Here is a 13,206-nt window from a genome sequence, read left to right as displayed (position 1 = left end):
GTACAGCCTCATTATTCTCACCAGCTGGGTTGACATGAATTCATAAAATAAATTTGTATCACTATCACCATTACTACCGCTAATAGCAACACTTACCCTGAATCATGCACTATCCTAAGCACTTTATATAAACTAACTTATTTGAGCCTAACAGTAGTAACTTTATGATGTAAGTATTATTATTGCGTTCATTTCACAGAGGAGGAAACTAAGGCAAATAAGGGTTAGGTAACTTGCCCAAAGCCACATGGCTAGTAAATGGCAAAACAAGGATTCCTAATGGAGGAGGCTGGCTCCAGAATCTGTTCTTAGTTACCATGCTATACTGTTTCTCAAGAAATACTCCATTTAAAAAAAAGAAAGAAATATTCCTTTTAATCTCTTTCAAATATTGGAGTCTACTTTAAGATTTCATATGGGGAAAAATAAAGTATAGGAAGTAATCCTTTTTGCTCCAAATAAACAAACAAAACCCCCCTGGGTTCTTATGGAAATAACTTAGTCACAGCTAATTTGAAAAGGCATCAAACTGCCAAGCAAAATACATACCCAATTTTATTAATCCATCAGGGAAATGCACATTAAAACCAAAATGCAACACCATTACATACTATCAGAACTGCTAAAACATAAAACACGAGCGCCGATACAGGCATAGTAAACTGAAACTGTTATATGCTGCTGGTGGGAGTATAAATTGGTACACTCAATTTGAAAACTGTGTGGCAAGGTTTAATAAAATTGAATATTTGTCAACCCTATGACAAAACAATTTCACTCTTAGGAAATTCATATATATGCCCAACAAAAGACATTTAAAACAATGTTCAAAGCAGCACTATTAGTAATAGTACAAACCTGGAAACAAACCAAATGTCCCTTAACAACAGAATGAATATATAAATTGTAATGTTTTCATGTAATGGAATACTATACAACAGGGATAATGAACAAATTATTGTCAAACACAACATCATGGACAAATCTCACAAACATGATGTTGGGGAAAGAAGCAAACACAAAAGAGCACATACCATATGATTCCAGATACATGAAGTCCAAAGACATACAAAACTAATCCATAGTGTTAGAAGTCTGGATAGTAAGGACCTTGGAGTTAGTGACCCAATGAATTAACTGTCTGTACAGCCCCACCCCACTCCAAACACACTACACCCACTCACAGACACTTTCCTTGAGTTGAACACTCATTCCTCCTTATGCTCTCTAACAATGCTACGAGTTCAACATATAGCACAGGATTTAAAGAGTATTCAGAATTAATACAAACAACTTGTGCTGTTGTGACATCAGAATTCATAAGAGGTGAGCAAAAAAATGTCACCACATTGCAGAGAAGGAAATAAAAGATGAGCATCATGGGAAAGATTACTCTTTTGAAGGTCATGTTGGTGATATCTATTAAAATAAGCAATATTTATATCCTTTGACCCAATATTACTATTCTTGTTATTTATCCTACAAAAATGCTTGCACCACTGCCCATAGAGCGATAAAAATGGATGCTCTATATAACATATTTTACAATAACTGGGACCTCCCCCAAATTTGTCTTTAGGGGTTAAGTGAACTGTAATAGTCATACTATGGAATACAACCCAGTAGCTTTGTTACTTCCTAGTTGTGTGACCTTGGGTAAATTAACCCCTCTGCGCTTCGGCTTCCTTATTTGTAAATAAGGAATAATGTTATCTCAGAGTTGATAGCAGGATTAAGTAAGCTAATATTTGTAAAAGGCTTAAAGCTGTGCCTGGCACACATGGTAAGTGCCATGCAAGTGTTTTTTTAAATACAATACGATAACTAAAGGTACCTGCTAAAAGGAATGCATTATATCTATAGCTTCTGACATGGGATGGTGCCTAGAACTGAAGGGAAGGATACTGAATACATATTGCTATATGGGAAAACAAAAATTGCAAAACAACGTGCAATCTAAACACCATTAAGACGTCTACATAGCTAAAACTGAGCTTCTGATTGTCTCTCCCAAACCTGCTCTTTCCCACTGTCTTCTCAGACCAAAAATCTTACAGTCATCCTTTTGCTCTTTTCTTTCCTTCACATCGTACAGCCAATCAGCAAACTCTATCTGTTCTACCTTCAAAACAAGTCTAGAATCTGACCACTCTTCACCAACTCAATCACTCCCATCTTGGCCCAAGAGAGCCTCTCTTGCCAGGATTATTATAGTTTTCTAACTAGTGTTCATGCTCCAGCCTTTGCATCCTTATATTCTCAGTACAGTACCCTGGGTGGAGTCAGATCATGTCCTTCCTCTGCTCAAAATCCCTCAGTGGTTTGCTGTTTTATTTTTTAAACACAGGCACACAAGTTCTTACAACAGTCTACAAGACCCTTCAGGATCTGACATTTCATGTCATACCACCCTTCACCCCCTAACCACTCCCATTAAGTCAAACTTGGAGAGAAGCTCTTTTACAAGGTCTTTATCAAATGTCTTGGATGAGAGCTGGACTTACAGCTTATATAAACAGGTTCTATGATTTTATGCTGGCTTGTTAATCAATGTTGGTTCACGTAGCTTTGTTGTAACGTACCATGCAATAGCAAGATTGTGGGAAAGAACACCTAAAGCTCCAACATACCTCTAATTGACAGAGATTTCTGATATTTATTCAAATGAACATGTCAAATTAGGTTCATCTACAACAATTCCTTCAAATTCTATTAATCACTTTTTCCTCCTCAGCATTTCTGATTATCCCTATCTATAATTCCTTATGAGCACTGGTGGTACAGTGGTTAAAAGCTTGGCTGCTAACCAAGAGGCTGGCAGTTCAAATCCACCAGCTGCTCCTTGGAAACCCCATGGGGGAGTTCTACTCTGTCCTATAGGGTCGCTATGAGTTGGAATCAACTCGACAGCAACTGGTTTTTGGTATAATTCCTTAAGCTTCCATTCACAGCTTTCTACTCCATTAGACTTACTTTCTCCTAAATTTATTTCCATTTGGCATCATATTCTTACTTTTACCTCAAAAATAACTATTGATAAACTATCGATCAACCCAGTCTCTAACCACCTCTTTGAAAATAGACTATTAATCTCATATAAATTATCTTCATCTTTTTTATTTCTTAGTAAGCATGTACCATACCAAAAAAAGCATTTAGCACATGCAAACTACACATGGTTACACATGAATTGTCCCTAATCCTATCTGTTCTGTTCACAGGAACTAAAGTCTTAAAGAAGGAGCCCTGGTGGCACAGTGGTTAAGCACTAGGCTGCTAACTGAAAGGTTGGCAGTTCAAACTTACCAGCTGCTCTGCAGGAGAAATGTGGCAGTCGGCTTCCATAAAGATTATAGCCTTGCAAACCCTACGGGGCAGTTCTACTCTGTCCTATATGGTCACTGTGAGTTGGAATTGACTCAATAACAATGGGTTTGGCTTTTAGTAAAGTCTTAAAATTACAAGTCTTAAACATTCACCATCTCTCATAAAAACAAAAGTTTATTTTCTTAATCCACAAAAATGATATTTTGAAATACTTTCAGTTACTGCATATTCTAGACTCATATGCTGACAAACAATGCTCATTTTTCATTATATTTTGATGCAAAATAAATTACAAATATGGTTACATCAGGCTCTTCTCAGTTTTCTACATGTTGTACTATTTAATACTACTAATACTACTAACTTCATTTTTTTGACAGCAAAAGATCCAGACTAAAAGCAATACATCTCAAAATATAAACTGACAACACTGATAGAACTATAATTTATTGCACACTGAATTTTTTATGAGTCAGCTGTATCAGTATTGGATTCTGACTTTATCTAGCATCTTCATAACTATGCTTAAGATTCAAGTAACATCTTCAACCAGTTAAAAATAAATAATCGCTTTTAAAATTTCACAAATACACCAACCTAAAAATACTGAAAAAAATTCTAAAGTGGCATCATCCACAAAAAGGCAAAATTAAAATTGACTATTTTAGCTATCTATCTTTAACGCAAAAATACAAAAGTCTCTGTAGTTAAAGATTTGTCACTCTATACACCTCTAAATTTTCCCTTTTAGTGCCAAGTATTTTAAATCTGAATAGAGTAGGTTGTGAAGCCAAAAAAATAAAAATAAGAAATCTGAAAACAAATAGTATTGTAACTGTATCAGGCAATTCAGAGGTCAAACTGTTTTATAAAAGCAGTAATAATGTATAGTTTATTTATTCTTAATTACACTCATTTTCACTATTTTGCACCCCAGAGAAGACAATTTAAAAATTTACCTTATGCTATAGCTATGGTATAATTCAGTACTAAATTTTAGAATGTTTCTCATGTATGAACAAAATAAAATTTGGAAAAACCATACTTAAGAAATATTTTCTAAGCTTATAGAGCTATATGTCTGTACTTGTTAGGAAAATCCAGAGGTATTTTCCTAGAATAGTCTACTTTATTTACTCATAAAGTCTGAGTAGTAAAATACTTCTCTTCAAAATTCACATATTCAATTCATTCCGTTACTAATTTTGTAGCCAATTAACACATACATGTTGTTAGCAAAATCTGACCCCTGAATCAATTCACTACCTCCTGAAAAGTAAAGTTTGAACTCTTTTATACAGTGAAACCTGTGAGAGCTGAAATTCGATGGGACTGCCTTGTTTTTCTGGGTCTCGCAAGTTTTCCGCCTTTGACATGGTGTAGTCTTACCACTTTTCTATAGCTATCTATTAGTGGAAAATATTTGAGTTTTCCTTCTCTGACAGGTTTCCACCCTACACAGGTTCTGGCTTTTGCAGGTTTTACTGTATTAATCACCTTCTTAAAACATTTTTAATTTTTTTGTTCAGGTGATCTTAGAGACTATTTTAAATAATTAACCCGTCATAGCTACTAAAACATCCTATCCACCCGAAATTTTAAAATAAAAGCAAACAATTTATCTCATGGTTAAAAATGTCTTTGTAATTACATTTAGATCTGTAGAAATGATAATCAGTCCCTCTAGCATTAAGTATTATCTACTGCCATCTTCCTCTTCATTTCAGTACAAGAATAAATCATAGCCTAAACACATCAGTCTACTTACATGAGGCACTTAACTAATTTATTCTCTATCCCATTAAAATTAATCAGAAGGCTGGTCATTTTTATATAGTTATATTCAGATATATTAATGATAACTAATTACACAAATTAAAACAAGGCTAATGTATTACCTTAGCCTACTACTACTAGCAGGCAACCACAGCATTACAAAGATGATTCAAACATTCTGTTATCCACTTCTCCACTTATGAAGAAAGAACTAGGTTAAACAAGGCAGCATGCCGGTAGAAATACCAAGGAATATTTTCCCAGAGTGATTATTTATTATATTAAACTCTCTGTAAAACTATAAAGTATATGCTTTCAGTCAGCCAAGTTAAGAGTTTTGGTTGTTTCTAGCTCTGAGACCAGCAGTGGGGAAAAAAAAAAAAAAAAAAAACCTCATTCAAAGTCTATCCCTTAATACAAGCATCAGGAAAATACAGCTTAATTTTATAATAACCTATTTTTAAAAGGAAAAAAAGGGACATCAAGAGATAGATAAGGGAACAAAATCCCAACATTTAGTAAATGTTTGTTGAATAAATGAATGAATATGCAGTGAAGAGTTTTAAAATGATAATAAAAATTAAATTACCGAGAGGAACCCTGAAGTTATCTTGAAAAATCAGATTTTATGAGCACAAATCACAAATGCTATATTTTCATTAAAATTCCCTCATTTTATCCTCCTCAGATAACTCACAGCAGAAAGAACATAGGTGGACAGTTGCTAAACTTTAGGTACATTCACTCCCTTGCCTCACTTGAGCAAAAGCATGTACCACCAACCAAGACAATTGGCTGTTAAGTTGGAGCAAACACTGGACAGACATTTACCAAAGCAGCTCTCTCTTTTTTTTGGACACATAGCTAGATTACATATCCTATCTTCTGCAGTTAGCTTCTGACTGAGTTATAGCCAATGAAGTAGAAACAAAAGCGCTATGTGTCACTCCTAGGCCTGGTCAGGTAAAAACCTTCCACGTGCAATATTCCATTTCCTTTCCCCTTCCTCCAACTTAATGCAGGCAAATATGAGAAACTAGGAAGCCATGAGTTGAAGATGGTGGAGCCATAATAGAAAAGAGCTGTGTCTCTGAAGAAACTGCCACCTATAGGAACACCCATTTTGTACTTTACATAAGCAAGAAATAACTGAGTCTGTGTTTGTGTATGTATATCTTTGTGTGTGGCTTGTTTGCTATAGCAACTAGTTATCGTAATTTATACACTAGCTTATAAACATGCATTAAAGTCCTCTTAAAAAGCATTCTAAACCATCAAAGGTACGTCACTCCATGGTGCTTTAAGAATAGTTTCTTTATATCTTTGTTACTCTTCATAAGTTTCTGAATATTATTCTGACAATTATTCTCTCCTCCCTAATACCTGTAGGTACTCTGACAGAAGCTATGATTTTCTGTATTTCATGTTTGCTTTACCTGTACTGTGATTCTAAATATTAGTATTATTTTTTATGGTACATAAATTAACCACCAAGATCATACAATACAAATTAAGAACTTCTCCCTAATTACTGAAAATATTTACAATGCTCAGTACAACAAGACAGTCAATGGATTCAGTTTTCTCAAGGCCTAAGTCACATGAGATGATTAAACACTTTTGAGAAATATCTTTTAATGCTGGAGGGAACAGTCTTTTGAAAGTCTTGAATGTCACTAAGAAATCCGTAAACAGAAAAGGAAAGGGAACTAGAAGGGGAGGGGAGAGAAAAAGGAAGGCCCATCTGGGCAATGATGGCATACATGTCCAAAAGCCTCAAGTGCCATAAAATTAACCTATGCCTATAGTATTACATCTTAAGTGTACTGAAAGATTCCTTCTAGTTTAACAGTTCCCATGTGAACCCAAAAACCTCCAAACAATCTTAGGAAAAATCTTAAAACCTTATTATTGTATTCATCGAAACTAGCCACAACCTGAGATTAACTGGAAATAAACAAGATTCTTCTGTTCATCCAACCTACCCTAAAACAACAGATAAGTAATCTGCAATTTTTTTAAACTGCTAATTTTCTAGGGGTAAAAATCAAACAAATCAAGGCATCTAGAAAAGGGGGGGGGGATCAAAAGACTTATCCAAATTTTCCCCTTTATGATGTCTAATGGAGATGGATTTAGCCTCATGCTGAATGCTCTTTCTTTCTATCCATCTTTCCTAAGAGCAAGAGGATATGATTAAGGCAGGAAGAGCCACCTGCTCTGCCTGCTCAGAATCAGAGCTTACCTCCTTAGATTGATGGCTTTTGCCAAGTTTGGAACACCTTCCATCTCTGTTGTCTTCTGCCCCATCAGACTGCTGATAGGCCTATGGGGGGAAGAAAGAGAAACAGACCTGCTAGAATGCCATACATATCCAACTCATTATTTGCCTTCTCAAAAGGAATCGTCAGTTCTCACTGTTCATGAAAGGCAGATAATCCAACCGCTACTGGGTCTCAGATGATTGACATTGGTCTTTCAGAAGCTTCTCTTTGAACATCAAAAGTCCCAAAAGGTAAGCAAGAATCAAATGCTGACTTAAAGCAAACAAAATCTCAAACAACCAAATCAAAACAGTAATAAAAACCTATCCTCTGCCAACTAAGTCCTTCACCGTATCTCTAAACTTCATAAGATTTTCAGACAGATGTTATATGTTATAAATAAATGACACAATGTGAAATTCTAAAATATTTTAAAGCTCTCATAAATCAATGATCACATCCTTAATACAGAGTAGGATAACTTCAAAGAATCCCAGTAGAAAGGGATTCTAGAGATCTGACCTACTCACTGCCTTGAAGACGTTTATCTAAGCCATCCACAACAGAGACCTGACTTTTCTCCTATCTAAAGTCTCCATGTAGGGACGGTCCATGCTTTCTCTCAACACATATTCTTGTGCATCATCCTCGTAGTTAAGAAATACTCCTTATGACCAAACAAAAGTAACAAATTCATTTTCTCTAATCTCCCAAAATTACAGAAAAATGGGTTGGTATCTTCCTTATTCATCTTCTTATATGTTTGAGGAGTAATCAAATCATTCATTTTTATTCTGTTTTCTAGGCTAAATCACCAGAACTCCTTTAACCTTTAGCAAAATAATTTTCTATGAAATATTTAGTTCTAGATACTAATTATAAACTATACCTTTAAGATTCTCAAGAGAGAAAACTAGAATACAGATATGAAAAAGTCCAATTACAGATAATAACACATAAAACATATCTAAAGACCACACAGGATATTAACTAATTAAGCATAAGTAATACATGTTAGTGTTTGCATCATTATCTTTTGCCTAAATTTTCTGCTTTCTCTGTCATATATGTTACTATTGTTAAGTGTCACTCAGTTGATTTCAACTCATGGCAATCTCATGTAACTGAGCAGAAATGCCACATAGGGCTTCCTAGGTATAATCTTTACAGAAGCAGATTGCCATGTCTTTCTTGTGGAGCCACTGGGTGGATTCGAACCAGCAACCTTTCAGTTGGCAGCCGAGCACTTCACCATTGCACCACCAGGGCTCCATTGTCAAATAGGCACTAAAAAAGAAAGCCCTTAAACAAAGTTTATTAAATATACAGATACTCTTAATATTGCAAAAGAACCAGGTTCTAGTTAAATGGACTAAAAAGTAACTTTTTGTATAATGAATTTCATTTTCTTGCTTTTTTAAAATCAGGAGATATAGAAGCTGAAATTACTAAAGCTGCCTTTTTGAGAATATACTTTCAACAAAAATAGAAATTATCAGTTACCTACTTTCATCATTCTAAAACTTATGTAGAAGGGATTGGCTATTTACAAGATAAAGTCAAAGTGGAAAAGTGACCTATTATAATATTATTCAATTTTTTCAAAATATTAACATTCACTGTCAAATGCAAAGCATAGCAAAAGAGTTGATGAAGCTTTTTATAGGCCTAAAGTTATTTTAAAGCAATCTGAAAAATAGTAACAAAATGTTTAGGCCCTCTCAACTACTAACTTAAGTATGAAACTATACCTTGTACCCTAAAAATGGTTACTTTTTCTTCTTTGCTGTGAAAATTCTCAATTTATCAGTCACATCATTAACTGACAGACCTTGCTTATAAATGATTCCCAAATCTGATGTCTTAAGCCATTTACTCCTTTAAAATATAAAATATGTTAATGATTATACTATTTTCATCTAGCAGAGTACTGATTCTTACGTTCAAGAAACAGATTGTTTTCCTTCCAATTATAATAGCTGATTCAAGCAGAAGGAATGAATGTATTTTATAACACTTAAGATCTTGATGCCAAATTTAGACAGAAACGGTAGAAAAGCAAAGTACAAGGCTCTACCATAAATGTCTTCAGTTGTCCAAAAGCATTTATCCATTTAATTAAAAGGAAGGAAGAGCAGAATCAGAATAGATTTAAGTAGCTCAAAATCACTGCCATCTAAACCTTGCCATCTCCTTCACAAAAGGCAATGGTTCTATATCCTAGAGTAGAATTCAAGGGAAAAGTAATCTATTGTAAACCCCAGGAACTTGAGGGCAACATAGTCCCAAAAGAGATTCAAATAATAAACGGCTCTGTATCAGCTCTAGGTGCTAACATGTTGCGAATAACAATTCAAATTCATAAACTATGAAATTTAGAATTTCATAAAAATGGAATTTTTTAAATGGAATTTGCTACTAATCCTTACTTCTCCAATTCTGTTCTCATTAGAAATGGCCAAACACTATTAAATACCAAGAGCCACTAAAATGTTCATATTCCTTGACCTACTTCCTTAAATATATTCTAAGAAAATTATCCAAAAAGGCGGAAACTTGTAGGTGTCAAAAATATTCACGGCAATATGATTCACTACATTAGAAAAAATGTCCAACCAAAAGGGGAATTTAAAAAAAATGTACTTATATTTATTTTTACCCTGATTCATTCCACAAAGGATTTGAGATAGCTTACAAGAATTCATACATTTATATGTATAAAATTAGATCAAGGGAGAGAACAATTTAAATATGCCATACAGGTAAAGTCCAAACCAGCCATTATGGTTGAGCTTCAAAGTTGTTCTGAGCTTCTGGGCAGCCAAGGCAAAAAAATTAAGTGGCCATTAAGTAATTATCAGTAGAGGAAAGGACAAAGCATAGTTTCTTAGGGAAAACAAGAATCGTTAAGAGATGATATAGCTTTTGGATGGTGGGTATATGCAGACACTAAAAGGTAATAATAAAGATTATGTAACAATAAGAAAAATGCTTATGATAATGTTATGTGAAAAGATATAAAATTACATATACACTCTAACTGCAGTGAGATTAAAAAACATGTACATATTGAAAAAGACTAGAAGGCCATGCACATGTCCTTTTTTCCCCACAAAACTGAGATCTCTTTGACCACAAGGACCACAACTGGACCTGGGCAGAATGCTAGACACAGAAGTAGTTTATTATTTTTAATTGTATTAAAATGTCTATATTTACTTGAATCATAATATAATATTTGGCTTACAAGACAGAAATACTCAACATACAACAGAATCAATGAATATAAAAGCTATTTGCTGACAAAGAACCCACTACCGACACTGAATGAATGGTGAGGCAGATTACAGATTCCTTATATGGTTGATCTACCAATAGGCCTTTCTCAATTCACAATTTCCTCATTTTGTACCATATATATTTCAGACACTTCCTTAAGGCTCACAAGATGTTAACTATCAAGAAATGTTAATTTTACTCCAGATAAGGAATAATATATAGGACTGTTTTTTCTATGATTTAATCATGCTGTAAGAACCAAAAATGTTCCTATGTTACTTCAAATTTTTAAAAGAGAACAACCAGAAATCTCCAAAATCAAACAAGACCACACACAAAATTATAACAAAAATTTTTATAGTCTCAACTTCTCAACATTCTTGTTAAATCATACTACAAACTGACAGACTCCATACTATCAAAAGCTTGAAAATGTGTCTTTCAATTCAGTTCCTATTTGACTCTTTCTTGAGTCTCAAATAGTAATAACTGCAACTAAAATTTCCCCTTTTAACATAGGAAGTAGTCTTCAGAGCAGATCTTGGACTTTTATTGTAGCTACTTTTTTAAAGGGAAATGTGCCCCAAAACACATCAGAATTGACAGACATAATCTTTTGAAATTAAAGACTCTCACTCATTATACAAATATAAACACTGAAATTGGATAAGACAAAGTTATCAGATGACTTCAAAAAACGGCACTGAACAGAAAAATTGCGTCCACCACTCCTCGACTACAGGTAATGCCAATACTAATTTCAAGGGCTTTTAAAAGTAGATATTCGGTTACAATCACTTTAACAAAAATCACTATTTTTTTTTAAATTAATAAAGAAGATTAAACAGTCCAGATAATCTCTTCCTTATTATAACATAAAGAATATGCTCTTCCAATATACACATCGATTTAAATTTCTTTTTATTCTTTAAAACACATATTCCCAGTGCTGGTTTTCCAACAACATAGGGTACTGATGATGCCTCCTACCAACACCTTTAAAAACAAAAACAAAAAACACAAGGGGCTTCGACTCATATTAGAGATTTGGGGGAGGGAAAACTAAGGGAGTAAACATTTTTTAAATAGTTAAATATTTTTCAAATCTTCTGAGATGTTTAAATGTGGTTTCAAAATAAAAACTGGGAAAAAATTTTAAGATTATACTTAAATTTCATATTATACTCAGGTAAGGTCTAGAGAAAAATAGAAGGAAGCAGTAGGAAGAAAACGATTACATAGATGGAAAAGAGAAGGGAGAGACAAAGGTTCAGTAAATCCCAAAGCATTAATAAAAGAAGACTCACTACAGCCTCAGCTCACAACCATGAGATTTAGCGTTATCAACTCTGTATATCTGAACGGTTAATTTTGATTAACGACAGTTCTGAGTTCTTCAACTGTTATTTAGATACCAAGATTCATTTCAAAGTGGGATAGCAGATTTCCAGAGCAGAAATTCTTGGAAGGATATTAACAACAAAAATAAAATTTTCAGATCGAATTAAACTCAAAACCATATTCAATAGTTGGTTAAGTTCCTCATTTCTTCCCTAGAGTATAATCAATTATGTAAAATGATATATAGCTTTAAAAAATTACTCTGAACTAAAATGGAAAATATGATAATCATTACTTTTGGAGAGAGGAATGAAAGGATGGGTACCACAGAACATGACAATTCCAAAAAGGTTGGAAATGTCTCATTGACAAAACAGACTAAATGACAAATCTAAGACATGGAAAAAGACAAATTTTCTTTTTTTTAAATTGTGCTTTAAGTGAAATTTACAGTTCAAGTCAGTTTCTCATACAAAAATTTATACACACATTCCTATAAGTGACAGCACATTCCTCCTTTCTACCCCAGATTTCCCATGTCCATTCAACCAGCTCCTGTTCCTTTTTGCCTTCTCATCTCGCCTCCAGACAGAAGCTGCCCATTTAGTCTCATGTAAAAGCACACTCTTCACAAGTATTATTTTATGAAAAGGACAAATTTTGAGATACTCAAAAATGCTCCTAAATTGATCACCTTCTTTAATTAAGAAACTACTATATTTTGTTGACATTTACTAGAATGGAATAGGAAGCATGTTTTTATTTTAGTAATAAAAGGGCTAAAGTACACGTGAAAGAACTAGTAATTCATCCTGTTTAGTTACTTTGTGAAAAAAGAAGGAATAGCTCCTTTGAATGTATGTAAGAGACATGTTTCAAGGCACCAAGATATAAAAATACCGTTTCAAGTACAAGTTAATTTTTCCTGTAGTATCTCCTTTATCATAGAAGCAGATGACTTAAAACACAGAAGGATTCCTGACAAGGAATTCTCTTCCAAGCCAGAAGAAAATTTTCCTGCTCAAAACTTAATACTCTTCAGAAATGGAAACGATAATGTAGTAGGTAGAACAATGTTAGGTCAGTTCTACCAACTATGCCTTTAGTGTGTAGTTCTGAAATACTCTATAATTCTTGTTATAAAAACACAATTAAGTTAGGTGTCATGGATTGAATTATGTCCCCCAAAAAATGTGTGTATCACCTTCACCGGACTGAG

At 33.9% G+C, this 13,206-nt stretch overlaps 1 protein-coding gene across 8 annotated transcripts in view; it reads right to left on the bottom strand.

Annotated features, from left to right (window-relative positions):
- SPAG9 (sperm associated antigen 9) overlaps positions 1-13,206 on the bottom strand; it is a 142,316-nt gene that overhangs the window by 76,808 nt on the left and 52,302 nt on the right. Inside the window, exon 2 of one of the 8 annotated variants that reach the window (XM_023732755.1) lies at positions 7,349-7,429. The exons of 6 other annotated variants lie outside the window; for them this stretch is intronic. The gene's annotated coding sequence lies outside the window, so the exon portion shown is untranslated. Of the gene's footprint in view, positions 1-7,348; positions 7,430-13,206 lie in introns of those variants that run through there. One more of the 8 variants, XM_023732753.1, reaches the window with a different exon arrangement.

This window comes from Trichechus manatus, unplaced genomic scaffold, assembly GCF_000243295.1.
Source record: "Trichechus manatus latirostris isolate Lorelei unplaced genomic scaffold, TriManLat1.0 scaffold00054, whole genome shotgun sequence".
In the NCBI taxonomy this organism is placed as follows: Eukaryota; Metazoa; Chordata; class Mammalia; order Sirenia; family Trichechidae; genus Trichechus; species Trichechus manatus.
The sequence above is the reverse complement of the archived record's forward strand: the minus strand, read 5'-3'. Positions and strand labels throughout refer to the sequence as shown.